Source organism: Channa argus, chromosome 14, assembly GCF_033026475.1.
Source record: "Channa argus isolate prfri chromosome 14, Channa argus male v1.0, whole genome shotgun sequence".
NCBI lineage: Eukaryota > Metazoa > Chordata > Actinopteri > Anabantiformes > Channidae > Channa > Channa argus.
The window spans coordinates 5,834,140-5,847,424 of NC_090210.1; the positions used below are offsets into that span (position 1 = coordinate 5,834,140).

Genomic DNA, 13,285 nt, shown 5'->3' on the forward strand with positions numbered 1-13,285 from the left:
GGCTCTTTTCAAAGATTTGGCTCTTTTGGCTCGGATCCCTTAAAAGAGCTGGCTCTTACCGAGTAATTTAGCAATTATGAATGTTTGTGTTTTAGTAAGCAATTTGTTATTCAGTGTTTACATAAAAGCCTTATGTATGTACAACTGCCTTTGAAGTGTTTTCCTTTGAGGGGTTTGCCTTTGAAGTTTGCCTTACCAGTTGTCAAGGAAACTGTTTACAGTTATTGGAGCTAATGGACGGAGGTGGGCTGCAAGGTAGTAGTGTTGTGTTGAGTGTGTAGCTTTCTCCTTTATAATTGTCCTGTGGAATTACTTTGTTATTTGCTCAATTGGAATATGGAACTCAACAAATGTTCAGTGTTTTTGCCATACAGAGATCTCTGCAGTTGATGTTTCGCCACTAGACATCAGTAAGTCTGCCTCTATACCTTATTTTCATGATTTTTTTTTTCATTACTGAAAAAAGTTACTAGTGTTTAAATTTTAATCAAACATTTGAATGAACAACTGAACACAGAACCACAGCAAACAAATCAAATTATAAAAAGGCCAAAGTCTTTATTAAGTCATTATGACATGTTTGCCGCCCCCTTCCTTCTTGTGCATAATGGTAGAATCCTAGTCCGTCCTCACGTGTGATTGGCCGCATTGTGTACCCATCAAAATAAAGTCCCGCCCCTGTCTGCTTGCTTTCTCAGCAGAGCTGAGCAGGAGCAGCTGAAGATTCGACTCACCCAGACGGGAAGTGGCTCTTCTCGTTCGCTACAAAGAATTGGCTCTTAGAGTCGGCTCGTTCGCTAACAACACATCACTAGTTAACCTGTATTGCAATGATGGCGGACGGCGGTATTCCACTGCGCAACGCCGAACTCTCGCGAAACTTAAAACATTGACAGGTGAATTCCACAGGTCGGGTTATAACCGTTCTCTTATAATTACCGGTTATGGGGGAAAAATGATATTCGTATTTCGCTAGGGTTGTAACTACTAAAGAACTAGTGAAATTTACAAATATTGACAAGAAAGTAAAATTGACAAAAACTAAAGAGACTGTATTAGGTGACAGTGAAGTAACACTGCTGCGCTTTAAGAACCAAGTTGATGAAGGTTAACCTAATGTTATCGTTGTATTTTGCTAGCTTAATTCTGGAAACTAGCATTTCAAGAGTGAGTGGCTAAGATAAGTAGCTACTTTTTGGGAAAGCGTGTGTGAACACCATTCTGTCAAATACAACCAAAAACTGCTTTATTCTGTGTCAGAGAGGCTATTGAAGTTTGGCCGTTATCTTTGCTGTTTCCCGGTCACTCTTCACATTGTCCAGCTGAGTCCTACGATTGTCCAGCGGCTGGGAGACTTATTATCTTACTGTCATGATGATGCCCTCTAAATACGACGAACTAAAAAAACACCAGGTGAGCAGCCACTTTCATCCATGTCAGTTTCAGAGCAAAACGGCTATAGGAATAATCCTTATCATGGAATCACACTATACAGAAAAGTCACAAAAATGCACGCACAGTTCTAGTGTATATTTTTGGGTTAATAAAAAAATTCTTCTGCCTTTAATCCATTGGTAGGCCTATTTATCAAAACTCAGCACTAATAATAATTCATATAAATCTACCTCTGCGCCCTGCTTTTATAATGGGAACTGTTGAATTCTTTCTGAGATTTGCCCTGCTCTCCTCAATCCCATGTTCTCCAACTCCAGCTTTCTGATTTCAGATTGCATCGCCCTGATTACCTGTTAATGGTACTGTCTGCAAAAACTTTCTGTGTTTGCACCTCATAGACTCTCAACCCACTACATGACCCCAACTGATCCACAAAGACCAGTGAATCACTAAATACATATTGTTTTTTTATTTAAAGGGGATTTCAAAGTGTTGGTAAAGTATTGGACCAATACAGAAATAAGGATCCAGCCAAAAGCAGAAATCTAGCCAGTCACTGGACTGGATTAAAAATAGTTAGGTCACAGTGTTATATTCTTCCTAGTGATCTGATGCCTACCACTTTCTCTCCTCCTGCTAAATATTCACCTACTCTGTCAATATAAGGCAACAATAGATACTTGGTACCACTTTTCATCGTGGCTTAAAAAAAGCATAAAAATGATTATTAAGTTATTTAAAGATCGCTTACATCTTTTTTGTTTTTTCAACACACAAACACACAGTTCACATTATTTTCCTCAGTAAAAATGTGAAATGAATTACCAAAAGTTGCTGTACATGTTTATGTGTGTGTGTATACAGGTTTGATATATGAAGGTTATGTTGCAGTATTGTAGAGGAGGGACTATGACTCAGTTGGCTTTTGGTGCTGCTTTACTGCTCTCTAGTGTTCAGTTGTCGCAGTTTCATGCTACCTTAATGCCAAAAAGGCTGACTACTCACTCCTTTTATATTTATTATTTTGAATACAGCCACACAACTTGGTACTTTTAATGTATCTGGTGAAGATAATGAATCTTTCTAATAGTGTTAAATGTGTTTTCAGCATTGAAACTGAAACCGTTGTGGGGTTGAGGTCACCTTGCAATGCCTGCAATGGTAATAGGACTGTACTCCTGTAGACAGCCAATAAACACCCTGCTGCACACATACCATAATGGCACATTATCTATAATGATACTTGTGCCTTCAGTACTTGTCCACTCAGTCTTTGTCTTTATTTGTCTTCTTTATCCATTGAATGCGGCTTAGGAATGTTTAGGTTGCAGGTGGTGAATTCTTATCATGATATTTAACCTCAACATAGCCATAGTTTATGTCAACAATGACAACATATAATAACAGCAGCAAGTACAAAGAATTGCATACATATCAGTTGAGATATGAGTGGCATTGCATTCTAATGTATTATCCTCTCTGATACTGACTATAACAAGTAGGAATGGAAGGGTGTTTCAGTGCCCTGGCAGGCTGGAAATCCCACAGCACGACCCCTGTGTTCACAATGTAGAATTAACTGAGAGTGTAAATATGTAATAACTCTAACTACATTAGCATTAGCATGTTTAATATAGTCATTTGTTAGCATAATGTTACATTAGCATTTAAGCCAACACTACTACATGATTCATTTCCACCTTTAATAGATTAAGCCTAATACGTGCTGCAATAAAATAGTGTAGCGGCCCTCGTCCAGAGCAGCTAATTGTGGGAGTCGGCAATGCTAAGGCTAGCTAGTTCTACTAAGCTAGGCTCAGCAGCTAGCTTGGGCAGTAGTAGGCAACAACGGGAACAAACCTCCGAAATTGCAGTTGGAAAAGAGCACATTTGTGTCCCATACACCGCACAACCCCAAGTGTCTCGGGTGGTTAGCATTAGTCAGATACACAGACAGCTTTTGCCTTTTTACAGCTACCCCTGTTAACAGAGATAGCTGAGATTATTATAGCTGCCAAACATGGGCCAGTCACCACGAGGCTCACTCCTATACACACTTTCCCCCCACAGTGCTGACCAACACATACACCACATATGACATAACAACAACTGACAGAACCAGAGTTTAAACACACCTAGGACTGTCAACATATCGCGCATTCTACACTTTAAATGCACTATTTACACGCCTCTACCCATAGTGCCCCTGGGCCCACTATGCCAGTTTGCTAGCTGGTTAGCTAGCCAGGCCATTACAATAGCAACAAAAAACCATAGAGTAATAATAACTGGTGACTGAGTACAACTTAGCTAACACAGTCGGCTAAAATTAAGGCCTGCTACACAGCTAGTTTAGCAGATGTTACTATTTGCAAGTCTGTAACTTAAGAAGTTTCCCTGCATAAGCTATTTTCTAGTGTAGTGTAGCATAACACCAAGTCGCCTGTTTCTTATGCTGTGTTTAGACACTATATTACATACTCTTAAAGTAAAGTGTGGTATGTTTTTGTACATTTCTTATAGACAGAAAATGGGTAATTAAATTGACTGTGAGCTGACTGGTTAAGACACCCATCACCTGTAAAACCATGTCAGTCTGATTAGCCCACTCTGAGTGAAGTGCTCTGCTGTGTTTCCCCTTTTGCAGATTAAAGTCACCATAACATCACTTGTGAGCTGTCTTTTGCCTCTTACCTTGCCCTACAGTTTCCTGCCATGACAATAACCGTTCTCCCATTATAACAGTTTCTCGGAAAAATGATATTCATGTTTCGCTAGGGTTGTAACTACTTAAGAACTAGTCAAATTTACAAATATTGACAACAAAGTACAATTGACAAAAACTAAACAGACTGTATTAGGTGACAGTGAAGTAACACTGCTGCGCTTTAAGAACCAAGATGATGAAGGTTAACCTAATGTTATCGTTGTATTTTGCTAGCTTAATTCTGGAAACTAGCATTTCAAGAGTGAGTGGCTAAGATAACTAGCTACTTTTTGGTATGAACACCAATTTGTCAAATACTACCAAAAACTGCTTTATTCTCTGTCAGAGAGGTTATTGAAGTTTGGCCGTTATCTTTGCTGTTTCCCGGTCACTCTTCACATTGTCCAGCTGGGGTTAATAAAAAAATTCTTCTGCTTTTACTCGATTGGTAGGCCTATTTATCAAAACTCAGCTTTAATAATAATTAATATAAATCTACCTCTGCACTCTGCTTTCATAATGGGAACTGTTGCATTCTTTCTGAGATTTGCCTCTGCTCTCCTCAATCCCATGTTCTCCAACTCCAGCTTTCTGATTTCAGATTGCATCGCCCTGATTACCTGTTAATGGTACTGTCTGCAAAGACTTTCAGTGTGTGTGCACCTAATAGATGCTCAGCCCACTACACGACCCCAACTGATCCACAAAATCAGTGAATCACTAAATACCTAATGTTTTTTATTCAAAGGGGATTTCAAAGTGCAATATTGGAAATATGTGTGTATGAATACAAGTTTGATATATGAAGATTATGTTGCAGTATTTTAGAGGAGGGAATATGAGTCAGTTGGCTTTTTGTGCTGCTTTACTGCTCTCTAGTGTTTAGTTGTGTTACACCTTGGCTTAGGGGAAACCATAATGCAACACAAATAGAGACTCCCCCCTTCCCAACACCCAGAAACCACTAGAACAAGGAAGCTTCAGCCTAGAAGATTTATTGTTCATTTCTTAAAGTCGGGAATACAAATGACTTCAGGGTTGGTGCACCAAAATAACAAACAACATAACTAGCCGGGTTGTGGCCAGTACCTAGACAAAAACAAAAATACCATACGTACAATGAACTTACCTAAGCTCCTGGCAGATAAACAGGAGAAAATAAATCTTAAACAAAAAGCTAACCCCACCCTTACACAAAAGGAGTTCTCGCATGTTAGGGCTGACAGTAGAACATCATTTATAACACATTTAACTATGGTGTCTGGCAGACTGGCAGCGAGGGAGAGAAGGTTGAACTGGTGACCTGCTGATGAAAAAGTCTGCAACCAATCCGCTCCTGGAACTACATCCAACATACTTGCCAGCCAATCACACATTCACCTCGTCACAATATGACATACATCACATACATATATATATATATAGAGAGAGAGTCCACAGGTAACAATGCACACACACCCACAAAAAAAACATCACATTAGGACTCTGGTCGTAACACTTGTCACAGCATCATGCTACCCTAATGCCAAGCAGAAAAGGCTGACTACTATTAAACCGTGGGCTTTTAAAACATAAATACTGTGAGAACATCAACAGCACGCACACATAAAGTTACAGCTATAGCTTGGTAGTATAATGTCAAATTTACCAAAATATAAAAACAATCACACTGCTGCAAGAATGGCAGAGAGAAAGAGTTCTGCCACAGCTACTGGAAAAATGGATAATAACAGTCACTCTTTATATTTATTATTCTGAATACAGAGTATAGGAATGGCACATTATGTATAGTGATACTTGTGCCTTCAGTACATGTCCAGTCAGTCTTTGTCTTTATTTGTCTTTTTTATCCATTGGATGCTGCTTAGGAATGTTTAGGATGCAGATGGTGAATTCTTATCATGATATTTAACCTCAACATAGCCATAGTTTATGTAAACAATGACAACATTTAATAAAAGCAACAATTACAAAGAATCGCATACATATCAGATGACATATGAGTTGCATTGCTGTCTTATTTATCATTCTCTCTGATATTGTCTATAATGATGGTGCTGTGGAAATTGTGGTTTTGACACACATAGTACTACAGCTTCAACCCTAATGTGTGTGTTAATAAAGCCGTGTTTATGTGGAGGGTGAACTACTTTGTAGTGTAGTGTAGCGTAACACCAAGTTGCCTGTTACTTATGGTGTGTTTTGACACCATATTACATACTCTTAAGTTCCTCCTGTTCCAACGTGTGGTGTGTTTGCTGTTTGTCTGCTGATAACAACCCTTTCTGCAACTGAGAGATAAACCTGCTGCTGTTGAAACAGCTAACATTAGAAGCCTGTAAGACTGAATGCATTTAGATTGTGGAAATGAAGACCCTGCAGAGTAAATGATATGTTTAAAGTGATGTAAATTTCACTGTAATGTCACTATTGTTAGCCTCTCTTGAATTCATCGTTTTCAACGACAATTTAAAAAAAAAAAAACTCTTTGCTTTTGTTTGCCATATGTAATAGCAAAGATTCCCAGCAGGTGGCGTGCGGTGCAGAATAAGTTTAACAAAATTAGGTCTAATGTACTCTATGTGCAAGCACATGACAAGCTGCAGCAGCAGGGTAAGCCTAAAGGACCAACAGTGCATTTGTAAGCAGAGGTAATTGTTTTTGTTTAAATGATTACACAAGCAGAATTTAACATACTGCTTTTGATTTCAGCTATTTTCAACGCTGGTTCTTGCCTTGCTAATGTGACACGAGCGGGTAAGGACAAATGCAGCTCCCTTCAGAATTCTGCACTCATCATTTTAGCCAAGTTGCCATTGACCCAGAGCCAACACCACAAAAAAGGACAAGTAATTTAATTTGCCACTGCTGCTGACCTTGAATCAAGGAATGTAGGCTACCAGAATCCCAATAGGGAGGCTTGAAGGAAACATCCTGGGAGCTGAGAGAGGGGTCAGGCTGTACTGCTTGTAGCATCACACAAAAACTTGTCACCTCGACAGAAATACTTCTTTCCTTCACATTCTAATTGAAAATAGTGAACAGATGTGTCTATTCTTATTTTAAAGTTGGTAGGGATCTCTTGGAGCTAATGTAATTATATAACCAAAGATTACATTTTTGGTTAAGCAACTGTTTGTCAAAATAGCACATCCATGACCTGGTGAGTATAACAACATAATGATATGGTCTCTTATAATAATCGGCAAGGCAAAGGTTTTAGTGGCCACTACTGTCATATCTGACCCTTTTGATGATTAAATTAAGTATAAAATGTATGTGCTCCTCCAAAATGTTAAATTTCTCAAGGTGTAAAGAAACAGTGTGTAGTTAGTCAGGATTAAAAACTACTTAGTAGCGTTACAGTACATGACATTACTGGCTGCAGCTGCCAGTAAAGGGACAATATTGGCCCAATCAAGGGCGAGAGGTGCATGTAAGCTTTACATGTCACACACTGGAGACATCACATTGAAGTTAGACTGTGTCACCTCTTAAGATTTTATTTTATTATGTGATATATGCTAGCGATGTCTCACACTCTTCAAAGTTTGTTTACCTATCTTAGGAAATATGTGACAAGTAAAGCTGTGTTGATGCAACTGGCATTTCTGTTGATAAGATAAAATACATGAACAACAGAGTTTGCTCTGAAAGAACCTGTAACTTTTAACCTGCAGCAAGATAAAGTAAGGCAGAGTCATTGAGCTTTCAAAACTGGTTACTATTCTATGCATTGTCATTGTCATTGCAACACAGTAAAAAGTTAGATAAACCTTAAATCCAGAAACTAGTGTTTGTTAGTAATGTCTTAACACAAAAACATTCTGAATCCCATCTCTCATCAGTTGGATGGAACAAATGCACCAATGTCTTCTTCAAACCACGTGATGTGATCGTAAATTCCGCCATAAGTTGTTCCTCTATCGGGATGACATCTGAAATTACCCTGGTGAAATTACTTGGGTCAGAATTCAATATTGGTCATAAAATCTAAATATAAAGCTCTGGAGACTAAGCTGTTTTACAGAGAGCTGTGGTAGCTTTCTGGCAAAATCACACACAGGGTAAGAAGACTTGAAAGTTAAACCCCAGCTGCCTACATAAGAGCTTCTGCTGTTGAGTTTATTAAAGGTATTATGCTGTTATAACTTTGAAGAAGCTTTTTTTTACGTTTGAATCCAGTGCTATGTGTTCTTGTCATGCAGCATGCCAGTGTATGAAAGAGACCTGTAGATTCTTCAGCCACTATTTACTGTCTTTAATGACATAGTCCAAACTAACAGCCTTCATTTTGACTCAGTAATCACAGACTACATTTGTTTTTCTTTTCCCCTCCACTTTATCTCTCTTTCTCTTTGTAAACCTATAGACCTCTGTCGCTCTCTCCCTCTGTTTGTCTTCCTCTGAGCAGGACGAATCCAGTAATGAGCAAGAGAGAAAGTGTTTGTTGACTTTTTAGCACAGACTGGTGCTCTGTAGGGGAGCAGTCTGTTATTTATGGCTCAAGGCCCTATGTGATTGGCTAAAGAGAGATATAATTATGTCTGGCACTCAGCTTAGCTAGTTTTAGAATTACAAAAGGTGCCATGTTGACTTCACTAGTTGCTAGGTTACTAAGTGGAGGGTCTTGCACTTGATAGAAACTGTTTTTGATATATACTATAACTGGTCATTGGGCCCTTTTTTCATAGTTTCCCTCAGCCCAATGAGGTATTGTTACTTAAGACTGGTCAATGGAATAATTCATTATTGATATGATCATAATACTACATAGTGTTTGGTATTTTTTGTGTTTCTGTCTATGTTCACAACTTTGCACTGTGCAATGTCTGATTTGTTCACGGGAAATGCTTTTGAAAGGGCTTTTTTAAAGGCTACGAACAGGAGTAAATGATAATGGGACATTGGTTTAATTTACATATTGGTATTTACATGTAGGTATAATGTCTATGAAAGGCGATCAATGATGTGTATTTGGTATTGTACTGCATCCCATCCAATCTCAGTTTTAGCTTTAGAAAGAAAAAAAAAAAAAACAATACTCCATGTATAATTTTTATTTCATAGTAAAAATTAACAACTACAAGTTGACACAGGCCTAAACATGGTTTATAACAGGTCACACTGCGTCTTGTTTATTGTTAATTATTTTCTCTGCAGTTGGGTCTTGTCTAAATGTTCTGGCAAGACAAAGCAAAATGTAATTTTAGGTTTGATTAATGTTTTATTTGTGTTACCTGTCAATTAACACATTTCTGGCTATGATTATATGCTTTCATCATCACTGAGCTCATTGTTCACAAAAGTTTTTGTTAGATGGTAAAGGATTTCTGAGGAGCTTTTATTTTTTCCAGTTACCTGGAAGCTGGAGTTAGATAAAAGAGGGGCATGATAAATAAATCTCAACAACCATGTTAGTTGTTTTTGATGGCTGACTCACAGCCAAAGACGTACTAAAACTGCATTTTTTAAAAACTGTAATACACAATTCAGTAAAGAGCTTAATTAATTAGTAGTTGTCCATGATACATGACACATTAATAGTACCCTCTATTTTAAAAGCTACAAATGGATTTGGCTGTAGTAACCTTCATCGCACTGTTACATAGGGTGGTCCAACAGGGAACTTGAATAGACTAATGAGATTATTCCACACACTTACAGTGAAACGAGAGGCCTGTACTGTACAGTATTTGTGTGCTCCCTATAGGACATGTAACTGAGAGATCAGCACTCCACCATAGATAATCCTATTGTGTATTCCATACCATGGCTTATGTGATTATTGTCTTTAATAATGCATGTGCAGTCATATCACTCGTAGAAAACACAGGAATGCAAAAGGAGTAAAGGGTCATCAGTAATCCTCATCCTATCCATTTATTTTAAATACATGGGCTGCCACGTTTGATAGAGTGTGACATTTCTATCACTTTCATGAGTGCAGAGTTGCAGGATTGGCTTTTGCAGCGCCTTAATCGATACAATGAGGAGGCTGTATTTTACTTTGCTGTTTTAAATTTTGTTTTGTTCAGCAAAGGTGTGGATAATAAATCGTGTTTTCAGGTACATGGTTTATACTAAATTTTTTTGGAGGAAAGTCAGTCATTGTTGTAAGATAAAATAGTATAAAATAAAATGTGTGTACACAGGGGAAGATAAGTGTCAACTCACCCTCTCTCTCTCTTTCTCTCTCTCTCTCTGTCAGATGAAAATCAGCCAGATCATGACCTGCAGCATCTAGTTTCAGTGCAGCTGGGGGTATTAAAGATTACATGACACAGTGTCAGGCTTTGGCTGAGTAGATAGTATAAGTATAGACCCTTTGACTTGTCTTCTCTTCACACCTAATTACTGGTGTGATTTTATGGCAAACTGTTGTGGTAGCATGAGGTGGACATTCATGTCTAAGTAAGTCACAGGACAAAGCATTGTCTACTGACATGGAGTAAAAATGGTTGTAAAAGGGTCCAAACTGTGAGTTAAATAAACATAAATAACACTTTTTATAAATAGTCAAAAAATATCAAATTGTTGTACACAGTTCTCACATTACATGTTTATGCCCTTTAGAGCTAAATATTAATTAAAATGGCGCTTCCATATAACAACTTTTGTCACCTTTTTCACTCTCTCACTTTCTCTGCAACTCCCTAGGTATGCAGTAGTGGCACTTGCAGACCGCAGTGTCCAGGGAGCCCTAAAAAGGGAAGGAGTCTCACTCTGATTCCTGGCAGCTCATGGAGCTGTGGAGGCTAAATTAGGCTTGGTTTCATTGACTTCCAATCCCCCAAGTCCCAGCAACCCTGCAGCCCAGAGGCGGGGAGACCGTCTGGTGTTCAGAGCCCCTGATGCTTCTTCAGAGCTTCTCCAAACACTGCTTAGGTAAGTTGGCGTTCCAGATGGAGACATGCTATGTTTAAAAAGCTGGAGAAGAGAGGTTCCATATCTCATAATATAGTTAAAAAAAAGAACTAAAAACAAAATAACATTAAAAGTTCTTTGATGTTTACCATTTTAAAACCAGTAGACCCTTATCAAATAAACTTTTATAAACAGTATGATTACTGAAACACAACACATTAGTTGCATTTGTTGTCCTATTACTCTACATAATTAACTTGTGAACTTTGAAAAATGTGATCTTAAAGGTCTTAAACACTGTCATGAAATAAAGGCTGCATTTTGTTTGGCCTTATTTGTTCAAATTAAGTGTGTCATGATTTGATAGGTAATTTAATAATGATGTGTTATGTTCAATAGATTGATTGCTACCAATATGTGATGTGTTGCACATAATGTTCAACCTGCTCATTGTGTTTTTTTCTGCTGGTAAACTGCTTGTCTGCCTCTTACTCTCCTCTGCTCTCTCTGCTTTGCTGTGCTGTCCTGCTTGATTGACTGTGTCTCTTTCTCTGTGCTAGCAGTTGGAGACAGGTGCTGAGTGCTGCTGAGTGTTGCTGTGTGTGTGGGCTCCAGGGGCCTGCTTCAACATTCCAGCAATAGTTTGATAGACACAGTTCTTAGAGGAGGAAAAGGAGAAAGCCTAATGCCATTACTAACCTCAGTGAGGAAGAACTGACAGGGTAGGTGTACAATGCACCAGCTGTAAGGGGATTGTGAAAACATATTGCAATTCCTGTGTCTTTTTTAAGTCTCAAGTGCTGCCTTAAAAACACTTTACTTCCTGATTTACCAAGCTGTTTCACTGCTTATCTGCAACTTGCTCTAATGTCACAGGCACTTCCTCTTTCAACACACTCAAGCTGCAAGCATGCGTACATGCCTGTATAAACATATATATATATTAGACCCAATGTGCATACACAGTTTGAAAATGGAGGGAAAGGGGAAGTTATTAAACAGGGGATGCAGAGAGAGGCGGAGAAAAAAAACAAGGTTACCATATTTGGCATCTGTAGATAATGCAAGCAGAAGATGCAAATGAGATAAGGACTGGTTGTCATGGAGACGTGATGTTGCGCAGTGATGGTTCGCTATAAACCTGACCACATTTGTGGTATGGCCGTTGCCAAGCAGAAGGTGCTATTGTGAGAGAGAGAGAGAGAGAGAGAGAGAGCAGTGTGAGATATGCAGAGGAAGAGAGAAATGAAGATGTTAGTTTATCCCACAATGCATTGCGTCAGCATGACCTGTGTAGAAGTGACTTCGTCTGTCTCAGTGGCACGTCAGCGAGAGACAGACACACAGGTAAGTGCTCTGTCTGTAGAAATACGAATGATGAATAGATTATTCAAAGTAACTACATAACTCAGAATGTCGACTTTTATAATTCACTCTTTCTTTCGGGTTTTGTTGTTTGTATTTACCTTTTAAGATAATTAGTTTCTCGCTTACTTTCTCAAACACTTTGTGAAGTTTCCTTGCTGAAGCAAAACCAACATGTGCAACACTGTCATTTTTCTCTCTACAGCAATTATTTTTAGGCTACTTTTAGGAAACCTTCTGAAAGCTTAAGCGAAATTCATTTTGCAAAGGGCGTTTCCATCCGTTTTCATTTTATCTCCAAGATAAGTGTCAATTTTGGATGGTGCATACACATAGACACACACACTCAACGGTGTCAGATGGGGACAAGACAGTGTGCTATTTCCTCTGTCTGTGTTTCAAACCTGACAGCTTGAATTGCACCTGCTTCCCCTCTCTGCATCAAAGTGAAAAAAAGTTAAGAGAAAACCACAAAGTATGCCACAGAAACACACGACTGAAAATTCAAACTAGTAAAGTAGCATTTGTCCATAAACATATTTCTTTAATTTGTAAACATTGTCATACATTTTTAGTCATTTTGGGAGCAAGTGTAAAACATCTGGATATACTTTTTATTACTTCTCACATATTCTAAATTACCACATAACATAAGCAGAAGTTGATTGTTGATTGAAGTATATCATACATCATATTACATCAACGGACTGTTTTGCTTTCTCATTCTATAGTCTCGATAATAGTACAACTACAGTGAAAATGTCCGATAATAATTGCAGTGAGGTGTGGGCCTTTCTGCATTTTGTGTACTGTTGCAGTTGTTAGAGCGATGGTCTGTAATAGGAGTATAATGTGTATTTGTGGCCTTACTGATAGATGAGCTGTCAGAGTTTGGCACACAAAAGCTCTGGGACATTTCCTCAGTGGAGTGAGAGTTCACATCAGCCAGTC

At 38.4% G+C, this 13,285-nt stretch overlaps 1 protein-coding gene across 2 annotated transcripts in view; it reads left to right on the forward strand.

Annotated features, from left to right (window-relative positions):
- Positions 1 to 10,971: 10,971 nt before the first annotated feature.
- The window catches only part of mbnl1 (muscleblind-like splicing regulator 1), a 41,093-nt gene continuing 38,779 nt past the window's right edge, over positions 10,972 to 13,285 (forward strand). Inside the window, exon 1 of one of the 2 annotated variants that reach the window (XM_067528762.1) lies at positions 10,972 to 10,990. The gene's annotated coding sequence lies outside the window, so the exon portion shown is untranslated. Of the gene's footprint in view, positions 10,991 to 12,191; positions 12,317 to 13,285 lie in introns of those variants that run through there. The other variant, XM_067528760.1, reaches the window with a different exon arrangement.